We start from the raw sequence: 15,044 nt of genomic DNA, 5'->3' as shown, positions 1-15,044 counted from the left end.
TTTTAAATGTAAATAATATTTTAATCTCTCAAAATATTATAAATTTTTAGATGCTTTTATATCACTAAAAAATTAATGTAAATGATTAAATTATTCTTAATTTAAATATTAATTATCATTCACAAGCTTTATTTTAAAATTCATAACTTTTTATTTTTAAATCACAAGAATTTAACAACAATTCACAAGTTCATATTTAAAATTTTAATATTTTTTAAGTGTTATAAATATCAATTGCTATTCATAAATCTTGTTTAAATATTCATAATTTTTTTCTTAAAATTGTAAGAATTTAATAGCAATTTGTAAGTTCAAATTAATGACAATTTGATCATTTATATTAATATCTTAATGACTAAAAAGTCCCCAGGAACTTCAAAAAAATTATAACATTTTAAAATATCAAAATGTCATTTACATGATTCAAAAGGATTTTATTGTCAATTTTTATTTAAAAAAATTATTAATCTCATTTTTTTCACTATAATCTTACTGTCTTTTTATATATGGGACCACAAATTGACAAGTGAGAACCCTTTCAAAATGCTCTTGTAAAAAAAAAATATCGCGACTGAACCCTTCGTTTTTAAATATTTGCAAAATTTTTATATGATTTCTTTTTTAAAAGCAAAGCAACAATTTTTAATAAGTATTTCTCACATCTTTCTTTAATTGTTCTTCATTAAATGATATTACCATTAAATTATGAAAAAAATAAAGGATTAACACAAGAGCATTTTAGTCCAAACATTTCAATATCAAACATGCTAACTATGTCTCTATATATAAAATATTTTTAATTAAATGTTATATATCAATAAAAGTTTGTTATTTAATAAAAATTAAATAAAATTAAAATAAATTTTTAGCATTTTCTCTAATAATGTTATAATTAATATCATAGTAGTGGTGGGTGAATTACACAATTAATATCTTCTCCGTTTTTTAAGATAAAAGTAAAATTATTCAATTAGTCAAAAAAATTTTAACATCCCTTATGTTTAAATATAAAATAAAATTTTAGAAAATAGCTTATATATATAAGGGTGAAGAGAATAATTATTATGATTATTAAGATTATATTAGTTGGTTAAAATTTGCTTATATTTGGAAATGGTGTCCTAATAGTTAACTCGTGTGTTGCGCACTATGAAATTAAGCCAGCCTGATAATAACACCTATACACTTGTACTTGGATATGTAATGGAAAATAAGAAATTATATATCAAATAATAAATAACTAGGGGGTAATTAACCATCAACAGATCTTTTTATCAGACCGTAATCAATATAATATCTGATGTATTAATTTGATTAGATACATTAAATGACACTATTAGATTATTTTTGCAAGGAAAAAATATATCTGATGTATTAATTTGATTAGAACCACTTAAATTGTTATTTGTGCATCTTGTGATCTTTAGATTCTTGTCCTATTTTATATTTTATGCGATCGCAGTCCTGTTCTCGATGGTATTATTGTCAATCTTTTAAGTTAATTATTTGAGTTTATTGTTTTTACATTGATAACATATAAAATTATATTAACTCACTCATAAATTTAAATTATATAAAACTTGATCAAACTCACGAATTGACTTTTCAAGTTTATTATTTTTATATTTTTAACTTATAGAATCGTGCCAATCTACTTATAAACTTATTGAATAAGATAATATATATTATATAACACTTAATTTATAGAAGCAGTAGTACCCAATTCAATAACAAATAAAACTCAAAAAGCAAAAACTTATATTAATAAAGAAGAAAATACAAAATACAAAAAATAAGTTGTCCTAATTTAAAATTTCTACAATAAGTATAATAATCTATGAATGTAGATGGATTTAGTTTCAATAATTTATATTTAAAATATATTTAAATCAAATTATTGTCACGTTTTATATTTTAGTTATTTAATTATATATTTTTAAAGATTATTTGTTAATAGAAGTAAACTTTTATAAGTTTGTAATTTAAGCCTACATTTTAAATTTAAATTCATATCATCAGTCTATTTAAACTCACAAATTTAATAATGCTAGATGGAACATGTTATTCAAATTATTACTTGAAATTTATGAGGATGACAGACAAAGAAATTCATATAATAAGTGTCAGTTTGTTCAAAGCTCTTTTTTTCCTTTAAAAAAAAAATAAATGTTGGTTGATGCTAGAAAATTGTCCTCAGGGTCAAGTTCAGCGCGCCTGAGGAGAGAGTTGAGAAAAGCTTGCAGGAAAAATCACAATCAAGAACTCTTAAAAAAACATATTCACATTTAAAAACTAATGAATTCTAATTGAGCATTGCAATCCTTAGAGTTCTAATTGTAATTAATTGTGATTATAATGGATTGTGATTATAAAAATACATAATCATCCCTAGCGTTTAAAGTCATTTTTATTGATAGAATTAAGTTTGTTCATGTAGTGAACAAATAAGCCATCATTAGTAAAATAGTGATATTCTATTTTATTTTAACAAAAAATAATTCTCACAATAAAAAGTCTAAAATAAAGTCATTTTTATTGACAAAACCAAGTGTATTTATGTATTGAATAAGTGCCACTTGTAAAATAATAACACTCCATTTTATTTTAACAAAAAATAATTTCTATGGTGATAAGTTTAGAATAAAGTCATTCCTATCGATAAAACCAAGTGCATTCATGTGATAAACAAGATAAAGTCGCAAAGTAACAACACTATGTTCCATTTTAACAAGAAATAATTCTCACAATGCATGACAATAAAGCCATTTCCATTTATAAAACCAAGTGTACAAATATGATATAGAATAAAGTCATTTCCATTTATAGAACCAAGTGTATAAATATGATAAACTAGTTATTATTCATAAAACAACAACACTCCATCACATTCTAACAATAAGTAATTCCCTTCTAGTTCATCCATAACATAGTTAGGGACAATTATGTTGTCCACGATTTTGAACTTTTGATTCTTTGGTCTACAGATGCAATCCAGACACACACGCACGCACGCACCAAGACCTAGTAGAATTAATGCAAAACTAAATTTATTTATAGTGAAGTAATACACATTTTGCCGGAACAAGGAACGATATTAAAGCACCAAAATTGTGAATTACTTAAATAAAGATCAAAATATTTGGAAATCCAAAACAAGGGCAAAAAATTCTTTAATGAATTCATCTAAAATGTGTACCCTTGTGCCATGATTTATAATCATCAAAATAAGAATTTGCACGCTTTTTCTGATGGGATTGGTTTAAAAAGTTGCCACTTCGTCCCTTGAGTAATGGTCTAAAAATTTGCATCAGCCACTTGAAACAGAAGGCTTCTGTAATAGCCCTCTGGGTCACCCCGCCTCCCTGAGGTCTTTTCCCAGCGCTGGACACTCTCCCCCCAGGCCCCACAACAGGGCGACCCCTTGAACCAGGTTCAGCCTCAACTTTATTGTGTAGGAGAGGTTGGAGGATCGAACCTGGGGAGGCTCTCCACAAGGAAAATAATCCTGCACACTACTGCAGAGAAGCCTTTGTCTCTTGATGCTCACCTAAGGGGTGGGGTCGTCCTGTTGTGGGGCCTGGGGGAAGAGTGTCCAGTGTTAGGAAAAGACCTCAGGGAGGCGGGGTGACCCAGAAGGCTGTTACCTTATTGTTGAAAAGAGTCTCTTAATTTGCATAAGAGATAAAAGGTGTTGCTGAGGCAAAAACATAATTTGTAGGAAGAGATTTGTGATCAACCAAGCTCGTTTTCTGTAAAGATTGTAACCAGCCTAAACAAGAAAATTTGTAATTACAAGTAAATGCACTTAAATGTGTATGTTCTCGAAGTAAAAGGAGATTGAAAGAATTACAAGGTACTTCATAAAGGGAGAAGAAATTTACATGAGAAATTCTTACATATGCCTAGTGCACCACTTCATTTACCTATATGCTATTAAAAAAACATACCATATCAAATTTATTTAATCTTAAGTGTTATCTCTTATATATTTACATTACTTTATATTATTTGAATTTCTTATCTTTTCTCTCTTATCTCGTTTGTGATGAGAGTAGAGAGAGGAAACAATGTAAGAAATTAAAAAGACATTATATTTAGACATGGCATGGCGGACAATGCTGAGTGTGGAATCTATCATGAAGGAGCTGAAGATACCTTTCATGTACTCCTTATGTTGCATGGAACACAGTTTTTTTTTTTTTTTGCCTTGGACTTAAGGGAATGGATGTCCTGGAATATAACCATGCAAAGGGATATGGTGGCTATGGCGGAGAAGGAATGAATTTTTGTTCGAGCGTAGACGCATTAGTAATGAAGCTATCACTGCTAGTTCGAGGGCTATAATCCTTAGTACGCATGAGGCAATGGCCATATTGACGTATAAACATCAACTTAGACCTGAAAAGTGGCCTCCTTCGGAGCAAGAATGGGTGAAGGTGAATGTGGACAGCTCTTACTATCCGACAACAAACTCCATGGCCTGCGGAGGTCTAATACAAAATAGTAAGGGGCAGTTCGTGCATGGGTTCTAGTGCAAGCTTGACAGGGGTGATGTATTGTCGGCTGAACTCTGGGACTGCTTGTATGGCTTGAAATTAGCATGGGATCTGGGATTTTGTAAGGTTGTGCTGTAATCTAATTCAGTGGAAGCCATAGACTGTCTGCAAGTAGAGATTAACCCAGAACATACACAAGGGCATGAGCATCGTTTCTGAAGCGAGATCCATTGTCCCTCAGGATTGTGTTGTTACAATCCATCATGTTCACATATCAACCAATGTACCTGTAGATCTTCTGGTAAAACGTGGTCATGGGCTATGCCTAGGTTCTCTAGCATTGCTACACTAGGTTACATAAATATTGGTACATGTGTTACATATATGATATTTTAATACTTTAATTTTTAAAAAATATAAGATACGACACGTTTTCAACACGTGTATATATATTTATAAAAGTTATTAAAAATATACTTTTAATTTAGAAAATATTTAAATTAGCATACATATATAGTCATTTATAATAATACTAAGTAAAATATAATCATTAATTGTAGTATTATGTTATTTATACTTAATTGTCTATCACCTAATATTTACTAATAGATATAGTATCAATATCTCCTCCTTCTCAATTATCATAAGATTACATTTTCACATTTTTATAATTTAAAAATGTGATATTTATTCTTTTATTACATCCAAAACTTATTTTTCAAGAAAAATCCAATCTTTGACTTTAAAAGCAAATCAAAAAATAATATTAGTAATAAAAAGTTTAAAATTGCAAGTTTTAATAAATTTATTTTTTAAATTTTTTTTATTTTTCAAGTCTCGATTAGTAATTTAAAAATGTCTGATACATATCAAAAATTAAAATTTTTTAAAATTTAAAAATATTATTTCAACATTTTATAAATATGTATTAAAGAAATATCAGAAAATATTAGTATCAGATACAACACTAAAATAGATACATGAGACAATTTAAAATATCAGTGCTTTATAGCTGCTACGGCTCCCCTTGAGCTAGCTTGTATGTTGTTTAGTGACTTGAATAATACCACTAGAAGAGGTAGCTAATTGGGTCGTCTTGGCATAAAAAAGAGAGAGACATTATATTTAAAATAATGATACATAATATTTTATTGATTAAATTGTTACAATTCTATTGGTGCTTTTCGTCCATGCAAAAATTTCACAATTTACAATAAACCAAAGTCTTTGTATAAACATCATAATCAACAAAACTCAAAAAGGAAAATTATACCAATGCATAGAATATTGTATGATTGAACGCTATCCTTTTCCGTCCCAGTTTATTTAATTTCCAAACATACCGTTATTGTTTTTATTGGTTTTCTTAAGCTATTGTCTGATATAGGGCGAAGGATGGCAAAATGTCATGAAGCCATTATTCTCTTCTTAAATCCTTTCAAGCGGGACATGAAATGAAGCTCCATGGCTAGGCACCTGAGCAGACAAGTTTTGAGAAAATCACAATTAGGTCTAGAATATTAAATTAATGATAATTAAGTTTTTAACAAATTTTATAAAAAAAATTTGTTGAAAATATCAATTCAAATAATTATAAATTCAAAAAATTTTAACTGTAAGTATTTAAGTAACAAATTTAACTCTTAAATTGTAAAATTTTTATTTATAATTATTTAAATTAGTATTTATAATTTATCTTGTATAAAAGTTTGTTGGGGATAGCTACCATTAATTTAAGGTTTTGGGCCATGAGTGTCGTTCTCCTGATAGCTTTTCACTCTCTCAAGGATATAAGATGATATGGAAATCAAAAATATTTATTATAAGTTATTCTTTTAAAAAATATCTTCCTACAAGATTAACAATTATTCACAAAAACTGTAATATAAGACTCCTGCGTAGTTCACTAGTGCTTGAAATAATATAGAGTATCAAACTCACAAGAAGTTACATTAAGAATTTGATAAGCAGCCTAAATTTACTTACTTAATAAATGTTTCAATTATAACCATTGAAATATTACTAAAACTTAAAAATTATCAAAATATATTTTTCTCTAAAAATATAAAACAATCACCACAATTAAAATACCCTCACATACATTATCGTCCAAAAATTTTAGATTTGGTGATTATTGAGTATTATATGATAAAATCTTATATATTTATTCAATTAAAATTAAATAATTATTATCATATCACGTGGAAAACTGATTAAATGAATGAATTTGGGTACACAAATTTAAATCTCGGTGAATAACAGCACGACCTTCTTTCTACACTTTTAATTATCTTATACACATCTCATTGTATTTCGCACAATTTTTTAACTTTTCATTTTTATATATTCAAACATAATTCAAATGATGGAAAGACGTTACATTTTTTAAATTTTAATTATTCTATATTCCACGCATCGCTTATTATATAGTAAGATATTATTTTTCTTATTAGATACTTATAAATTATGACAATCACAGAGAAACTTTAAAGTTAAAAGGCATAATCTATATATATTCATATTAAAAATAGATATGATCAATCAATCAAATTATTTATAAATTACAAATAATACATTACTATTTCTGAGCACGGAGAGCTTTGTGCGTGAACCCAGTGCCCCACCATCAATCTACTTTTCATTACGTCAGAGGCCAAAGTTCAAACGGTTCCCCTTTCGTCTCCACGCGAAACAGAAACTACGCCATTAATCAATAGTTATATTTTTTAATGTAATTTTTTTTTTTCCAGAAAGTTCTAACGCTGAGCTGTAGAACTGCATGCAAAATTTTTTTTTATCACGTCCCCCCCCCCCCCCCCCGGGATTGTGAAGCAGACGTCTAAGTCGACCTGTCAATTGACCAAACTGAACCAGGTTCAATCAAAAAACCTGTGCCCACTAATCCAATCCGGAACGAAAAAGTAAAAACCTAAGCTAAACTAACAAAAAAACCAATTGAAGACCAACCAATCCGATAAAATTAAACACTACTGATTCCTGAAACAACCGGTTTAATTAGAATAATTCTCATCATTTATTAGGGATGCTCGTGGATTGGACTGTGTCAAGCCTCTGGGTTAACAAAAATTTAACAAGACACGTATTTATAATGTGATTTTGCATATTTAATTTGTCACCCTAATTAATACTATTAGTTCCATTATCCGTGACGAATGCATCGTGCTATTTCAATGTTTTTTTATTCATTTTTTATTATTTGTACATTACACTTAAGCTTTCTTGTTCATTGTTGATTTTTTTATTTCTCACGTAATATTTTAATATGCATCATCATTAATTTAATTATAACATGTTCAAGTTCAACCATAGTCCGCCAGTCAAACCACTGCCAATCTAATGATTGATGTGATTCTGATAACATTGAAAATTGATCCTGATTGACCTGTCAGGGCTCTACAGGGAAAAGGTCATAGGAGGATGTCACGGGGGAAATTCTTTTTAATCGCATTTGCATGCAACTTCGCATGGTACGTTGTGTCGGGTTATGCTTTCCCGACGCTATCGGCTATTTCATGGGTAAGTTGGGCATTTCCCAAATCAGTAACGGCCCAACAAATAGGATCAGGCATGAAGGGGCTTGGTTTGGGCGCTTTTGCCCTTGATTGGACCGTCGTTTCTTCCTACCTTGAAAGCCCACTCGTTTCAACCTTCTTTGCAATTGCCAATGTCACCGTTGGCTACATCTTAATCATCTATGTCATGATGCCGTTGGTGTATTGGGGTTTCAATGTCTATAATGCCAAGACCTTCCCCATCTTCTCCAACGAACTGTTCGATTCCCGAGGCCTGCAATATAATGTAACCGCCATTGTCAACAACAATTTCCAGATTGATTTGGTGCAGTATGATAAACAGGGCCGTGTGAATCTCAGTGCGTTCTTTGCTATGACCTATGGCGTTGGTTTTGCTGCTATCGTGTCTACCCTGTCTCACGTCGCCATTTTTATGGGAGGTAATGGGTTGACTTGATCAATTGGATTCTTTTGTGCTCTTCTGGAGCTATATATGCTAATAGACAGTTTAACGCAGGGAGATATATTAACGATTCAGAGCTTCACGTACTGAAAACGAGGACATTCACACGAGATTGATGAAGAAGTACAAGGACATACCCAGCTGGTGGTTTTATGTGACTCTTGCAGTCTCGTTTGTTCTTTCACTTGTGCTCTGTATTGTCATGAAAGGCGACGTACAATTACCTTGGTGGGCACTCATCTTTGCAGCTGCGCTTGCTTTCATTTTCACTCTTCCCATTAGCATCATAAGGGCCACGACTAATCAGGTAGGAATAACTACTTTATCCAATCTTGGGACTTGATGACAGCTGTTTACTAACCGTAATTTTCACCCCAATCGTTTAGTTTCCAGGATTGAATATCATCACAGAGTATATAATGGGTGTGATTTCACCAGGCCAACCGATAGCCAACGTTTGCTTCAAGACCTATGGCTACATTAGTATGTGCCAGGCCGTTTTCTTCCTAGATGATTTCAAGTTAGGACATTACATGCAGATCCCCCCACGGTCCATGTTCATTGTTCAGGCATATCCACCTATACTCCAATAACTAGATTTGGGAATTTTTTAATTTTTAAGAATAAAAATAAATGTAAATTTTAAAAAATTATTTTAGTATCCTTAAAATAAAATATATTACTTTCCCCATTACTTTATCTTAATTATAAAGATTTTTTTTAATATATGAGAATCCCTTTTAAAATCAATTGTTCAGAGTTATAAAATACAAATTGCCTTCTATTTTTAAGTTTTTATTTTTATCCATTCAACCATTACATGATAGCTACATATATGTTGGATTAAAATACTATTTGTGGTATATTATTTTAAATTTTTATTTTTATTTTAAATTTATTAGTCATACAAACTGATTTTTTGTAATTTTTTAAAAAATTAAATACATACTCCATCTTTTAAAAAATGTGAAATATTTTTAATCAAATGCCATCTCCTTAATAAAATAGTTACTTGCTTTCAAACTAATATCATCTCTCTATATTTGCTATTTAATTGGATGTTTAACTCTAAAATAAATATAAAATAATTTATTCGTTAGATGTACTTTTTGAAAAAAAATAATAATTACACCATTAAACACTAAAAATGTCTTATACTTTTTAACATTCAAATTTTAAGAAATGATCTCTAAAAAATACCTTATATTTGTTAATGAATGAAGTAAGTTTACTAAAATAATATTTCAAACATACATGTGCAGAAAAAATACTTAATGAAATAAGAGATAAATTAGTTAATATAACCTTTGCTTATGTTTATTTCAATTTTATTGCATACATAATGCCTGTTATTTTTATTAAAAATTTTATATTCACATTAAATTTTTACTCTTGATCCTAAGTAGATTAGGGGTCTCACAATCATTTTTTTACCATTGATAATTTCTTTACATACCTAACGCACTATTTTTTATTAAAAAACTTATATTCGCTATCAATTTTTACCATGAATTCTACTTTATCTTTCAAAATATAAAAATCTGAATTTTTTTAATACATTGTCTAAATTTTTTACTTGTATAAATGTTGGTCCCATGCCCACATTTTTTAATGGTAGATCACACATTTACTTTTTTATACTGAGTCCTACAACTATATATTTTCTTAATAAAATCATTCGTTAACTAATTTAAAAAAATTAATTTTGTTAAAATAATTACTAGTTTAATTTTATTAATTAAATTATAGATAAGTCCAACACCCACCTTTTTATCATCAATAATTTCTTTACATGTCTAACACCTATTATTTTTACCATGATCTCTCAAAATTTAAAAATATTATTATTCTTTACACCTTATCTAAATTTTAAAAATTTATAAATGTATGCCTCCATTCACATTTTTTAACAGTAGGTTTGCACACCACTTTTTTAAAAGTCACTATTCTAATTTTAAGAAAATCAAGTTTATTAAAATCTTATATTATCTCCATTTTCATTAGATCCTCAATTCATACCTATTTTAAAATATATAAACATGTAAAAAATTATAGTTGAGCTCAAATCTTAATATCTCTAACTTTTATATTTATTTAGGCTGAATTAATTACCCTAAGTTATTTAAAAAGTTATTTTATTTTTCTCTTTATTGAGTCCACAAACAATGTTTTTGAATTTTTTTGGCTAATTTCTATATTTAATTTTTTAAAAAAAAGTTACAAAATTAATTTTTTGGTAATTTAACATATTTTTAGACAATGTTTATATTTAAATGGAAAAATTTTAATCCAATACATATGACTTAATAGTCAATTAATAATTAGGTGGATAAAAATAAAATCTTAAAAATAGAAGGAAAGCTTATATTCTATAACTATTTACATTAGAAAAGAAATGTTTATATAGGTTTTAAAAAATAAAAGAGGAGTATCATTAATCAAGATAAAATAAAGGGAAGGTCAAAATATTTTATTCATTTTTAATTATAAGTTTCATATTAACAATTTAATTTTTGTAGGTCCCACATGTACTTTTTTTACTACATGGCCCATATAATTCTTTCTCTTTTTTATTTTGACCATATTATATTTTAAAAAAAAAAGAGAAAATGTCTTATCTACAGTACCAATGTAAAAAAAAATTAACAATTTTTTTTAAACTTAGATGCAACACATCTAAAAAATAACAAAAAAATTAAAAGAAAAAAGGAAAAAGTTGGATGGTCTGTAGATGTGTTCTGCAAATTTATAGCACCATCCAACTACTTCTACAAAATATTATAGACGCATATCATCTCTGGTCTAAAATATAAGTAATTTTTAGAAAAAATTTAAAATTAATAAAATCCGCATTATCATAAAAATATGTATTATTTTTCCATTTTACTCATAATTTCAATTATAATACGAGTCATAATGAGCAAGAGATACATTTTTACAAAAATTAAGGTTAATGGAAGAAAAAAATTTTACATGTATTAGGTTGCTTACTCTTTCTATCTCTATATATAATATATTTTTTAAAAATTTATTTTATCTTTAAATATAAGGGGTGTCAATAATATTTTTGAATAATTAAATAATTTTATCTTTGTCTTGAAAAATGAAGGAGATATTAATTGTGTAATTTACTCTTCACTATCAGTGGCATTATCAAGTATGAAACTAGAAAAACATTGAAATTTTATATAATTTTAATTAAGCAATATATTTTTATTAGTATGTGATATTCGGTTAAAAACTCTCTGTACCTAAGAATGGAGAGGGTATATTTTAAATTAAGAGTGGCTAAAGAAAAATACTTATATTTTAAGTCCAAGATTATGTAAAGTGAACATTCGTCACAGAGGATGCATATTGTGTATTTACAATCTATATATACGTGAAGGCTTATTCATTGTATTGTGCGTAGATCATAGGGACTGAAATTGCTGGAACCATCAACATTGGGGTGGCATGGTGGCTTCTGACTTCAATAAACGACATCTGTCATGAGAACGCACTGCCTCCAAACAGTCCATGGACCTGTCCGAGCGCTAACGTCTTCTTCGATGCATCGGTGATTTGGGGCCTCGTTGGTCCAAAACGAATCTTCGGATCTCTTGGGAATTACGCAGCCCCGAACTGGTTCTTCCTTGTGGGTGCATTGGGACCAGTAATAGTATGGCTCCTCCAGAGAGTCTTCCCTAAGCAGAAATGGATTTCCCACATTCACTTTCCCGTGCTTCTCGGTGCAACGGCCATGATGCCGCCGACTACCCCGGTCAACCTCAATTGTTGGATCGTTATTGGAACAATCTTCAATTACTTCGTCTACAATTATCGGAAGAAGTGGTGGCAAAGATACAACCATGTTCTTTCGGGTGCGTTGGACGCTGGTACCGCCATCATGACGCTTCTTCTCTTCTTCACTCTTACCATGCAGAATAAGACCTTGAATTGGTGGGGGGCGTCTGGAGAGCACTGTGATCTATCTACGTGTCCGACGGCCAAGGGTATAGTTGTTCCTCATTGTCCTGTGTATTGATTATGTTTTTTTAGAATGTCCGAATTCTTTCAGTCTCTAAAACAATATGTGTGGCCGGGACAATATTTCTGTAAATTTTATTTGGATTTGTCGTGTGCTCCGTGTTGAAGAGGTTACAGTTGCTCCGCATTATCTCATTTATCGTTTAGGTTGTCCTTATGAATTCAAAGTCCCTGTAAATTTTAGTTAGCGGCTACGTACAATCATCATTGATCTATGTTTCTAATTTTTTATTCTTCTCCTATATCACAATTTTGGTTAAGAGAGGATGCTTCTAGCGTCAATACTCAATACTCACTGTCTATTATTTATACCAATATAGTGATACCAAAACATTTCCATGTTAAATTCCCATTTGACATTTGTTGAGAAACACGAAGATTAGGCATTATATTATGGGTCTGAACTTCGGTAATAATATATGGAGGATGATGCTTCTGAAATTATAGTTACAATTTTTTAGTATTTTTAAATTTTTTAATTTAAAAAATCAAAGCAAATCAATTATGAACCAATAATTCTGGTTCATTAAAAATATATCCACTCTTCCGAAAAGCCACAAGTCCTACCAAGTTGCCAAATCGTGATTGGTAAATAAGTAACTTCTGTATCAGCTGAAGCAAAAGTCTATGCGCCACTGGGGTCAACTTGTTCTGGTTTCCAGAAGTTCTCTGTTTTGTTGGGCACGAAATAAACAAGAAGACAAACCTGATGGATACTAATTAGATTGTGAGACCTATGCTCTGCAAGAAAAATAACTAAGAAATCAAGCAGAGATGAAAATGGAAGAGCATGGTTTTACGAGATCATGCGACTTCATCTCATTTCTCATAGCAACGGCAAAAACAAACTCTCCGAAGCAAAATAAGGAACTCGAAACAATCACCTTTTGTTGCTTTGGTAGAGAAAGCTCAAAATATTTACCTTTGATCTCATTTAGTTGCAGGTTGCCTACCGTACCGTCCCATTAATTCATTAATTTTGAGATTATGTTTCCTAACCTGAGTTTAAGCTCTGGACTTTACCCTTTGAACAGCACCGAGTCGCTTCTTGTTAAGTCAAGTATTTTCATTTGACAGCTGAGTTAATAGACGACGTCACGGCGATGAAAGACACAGAAACTGGGAAAAATGAAATAAAAATCATATCATTTGACAAAAAAAGGAAGATTAGTGCTAATTTTGGTTGCATAATAGATTGATGAATAGATTAGTGTTCCGTATTCTTTGCATTAACTGCGGGTATATAATTCCTGTCTTATTAGTACCTTTCCTCATCTGAGCAGGAAACATGTTAATTGCTGATCCAAGCTTCCAAATCAAACACTTGTATTTGATAATCAAAAACAAAAACAAAAAACTACTACCCATCAAAACAATTCTTAAACCAAATCTTCTAGAAACTTCAGGTGCATGCATACACATATAGAACATGAGCCTCAAGCTCAAAGGCTTCAACTCTATTTGTACACAGGAGGCGATTTATTGTGAGTCGAAGGAGCTGCATATCGTGCAGAGAAGCCACGACGTGGATGTGCTTCATCGTCATCGACCCAGCCTTCATCGAAGTTCTGGGCATAGCTTAGAGGGTCGTACTTGAAGCCACCAATGGGTCTGTAAGTGCTTGCTCGCTTCCCCCATGGAAGCTTCATTTTGAGACATCGCCAGCATGAAAGACAACCACCATCTGCTGTGCCTCTTGGAGATGAAGATGCACCTTTCTCCATTGCTTCGGGATCACTTCATAGACGGAGACTTGAGTATCAGGAAATAGCCTAGGGGGGATCTTTTTCTGGCTCACTGCTTTGCTGTGTTTAGGATTTTGAGTGTGTGGTAGAGAATAACATCTATAATTTTCAAAATATGTATATAATGGGATGGACTATATATCACCACTCACCAGTAAACGCTCTGGGATGTGAACTTTGAAGCTTGAAGCGAGAGAGAAAAAAATAAAAAGGGTAAGAATCAGAATCAGAAATATATGTAAAAAGGAGTGTAAAGTTAAAAAGCGAATTGTGCCGTATGAAAGGAATCCCAGATATTTTTTGTAAGTAGATTAGATATACGAACGCACACACCCTTTAAAGAAAGCGTGCGCGGAGCCATTGAATTAAGATGCTCTTAACAGAAAAATATACATGAGTCTTACATGAAAAAGAATACGAAATTTTAATGAAAACAGAACAGTGAAACACAATCTATAATGACAATAATCATAACAAATGTGATGTAAAAAAAATTATCCTTAAGCTAGCCTTTTTTTTTTTCATAAGAAAGGGATATTCACGCATCTACACACAAAATTATGTCAACGTTGAATTTAAATCCAAAGCTTCTTCTAAATAAGAGAAGTGGCATTCCTGCTAGAATAGCTAACATTGACAAATTAATGTGATTGATTAATTTAGATAGAATAAGAAATTACACCGATCAAATTAGAAACTCATAATCGAATTACATTTAGTTAAACAAAGGGAGCTTAACTTTATCCTTTTCCATTGATTTTGTACCCAAATACTCTCA

The 15,044-nt window shown here is 30.2% G+C and overlaps 1 pseudogene; it reads left to right on the top strand.

Annotated features, from left to right (window-relative positions):
- The first annotated feature begins 1,149 nt into the window (after positions 1-1,149).
- Positions 1,150-13,071, top strand: LOC129294583 (oligopeptide transporter 4-like; annotated as a pseudogene).
- The last annotated feature ends 1,973 nt before the right edge of the window (positions 13,072-15,044 follow it).

The sequence above is a fragment of the Prosopis cineraria genome, unplaced genomic scaffold (assembly GCF_029017545.1).
Source record: "Prosopis cineraria cultivar Desert tree isolate PC_DT_omini unplaced genomic scaffold, ASM2901754v1 PC15, whole genome shotgun sequence".
In the NCBI taxonomy this organism is placed as follows: Eukaryota; Viridiplantae; Streptophyta; class Magnoliopsida; order Fabales; family Fabaceae; genus Prosopis; species Prosopis cineraria.
Note: the sequence above shows the minus strand (reverse complement) of the source record. Positions and strands in the feature narration are given on the sequence as shown.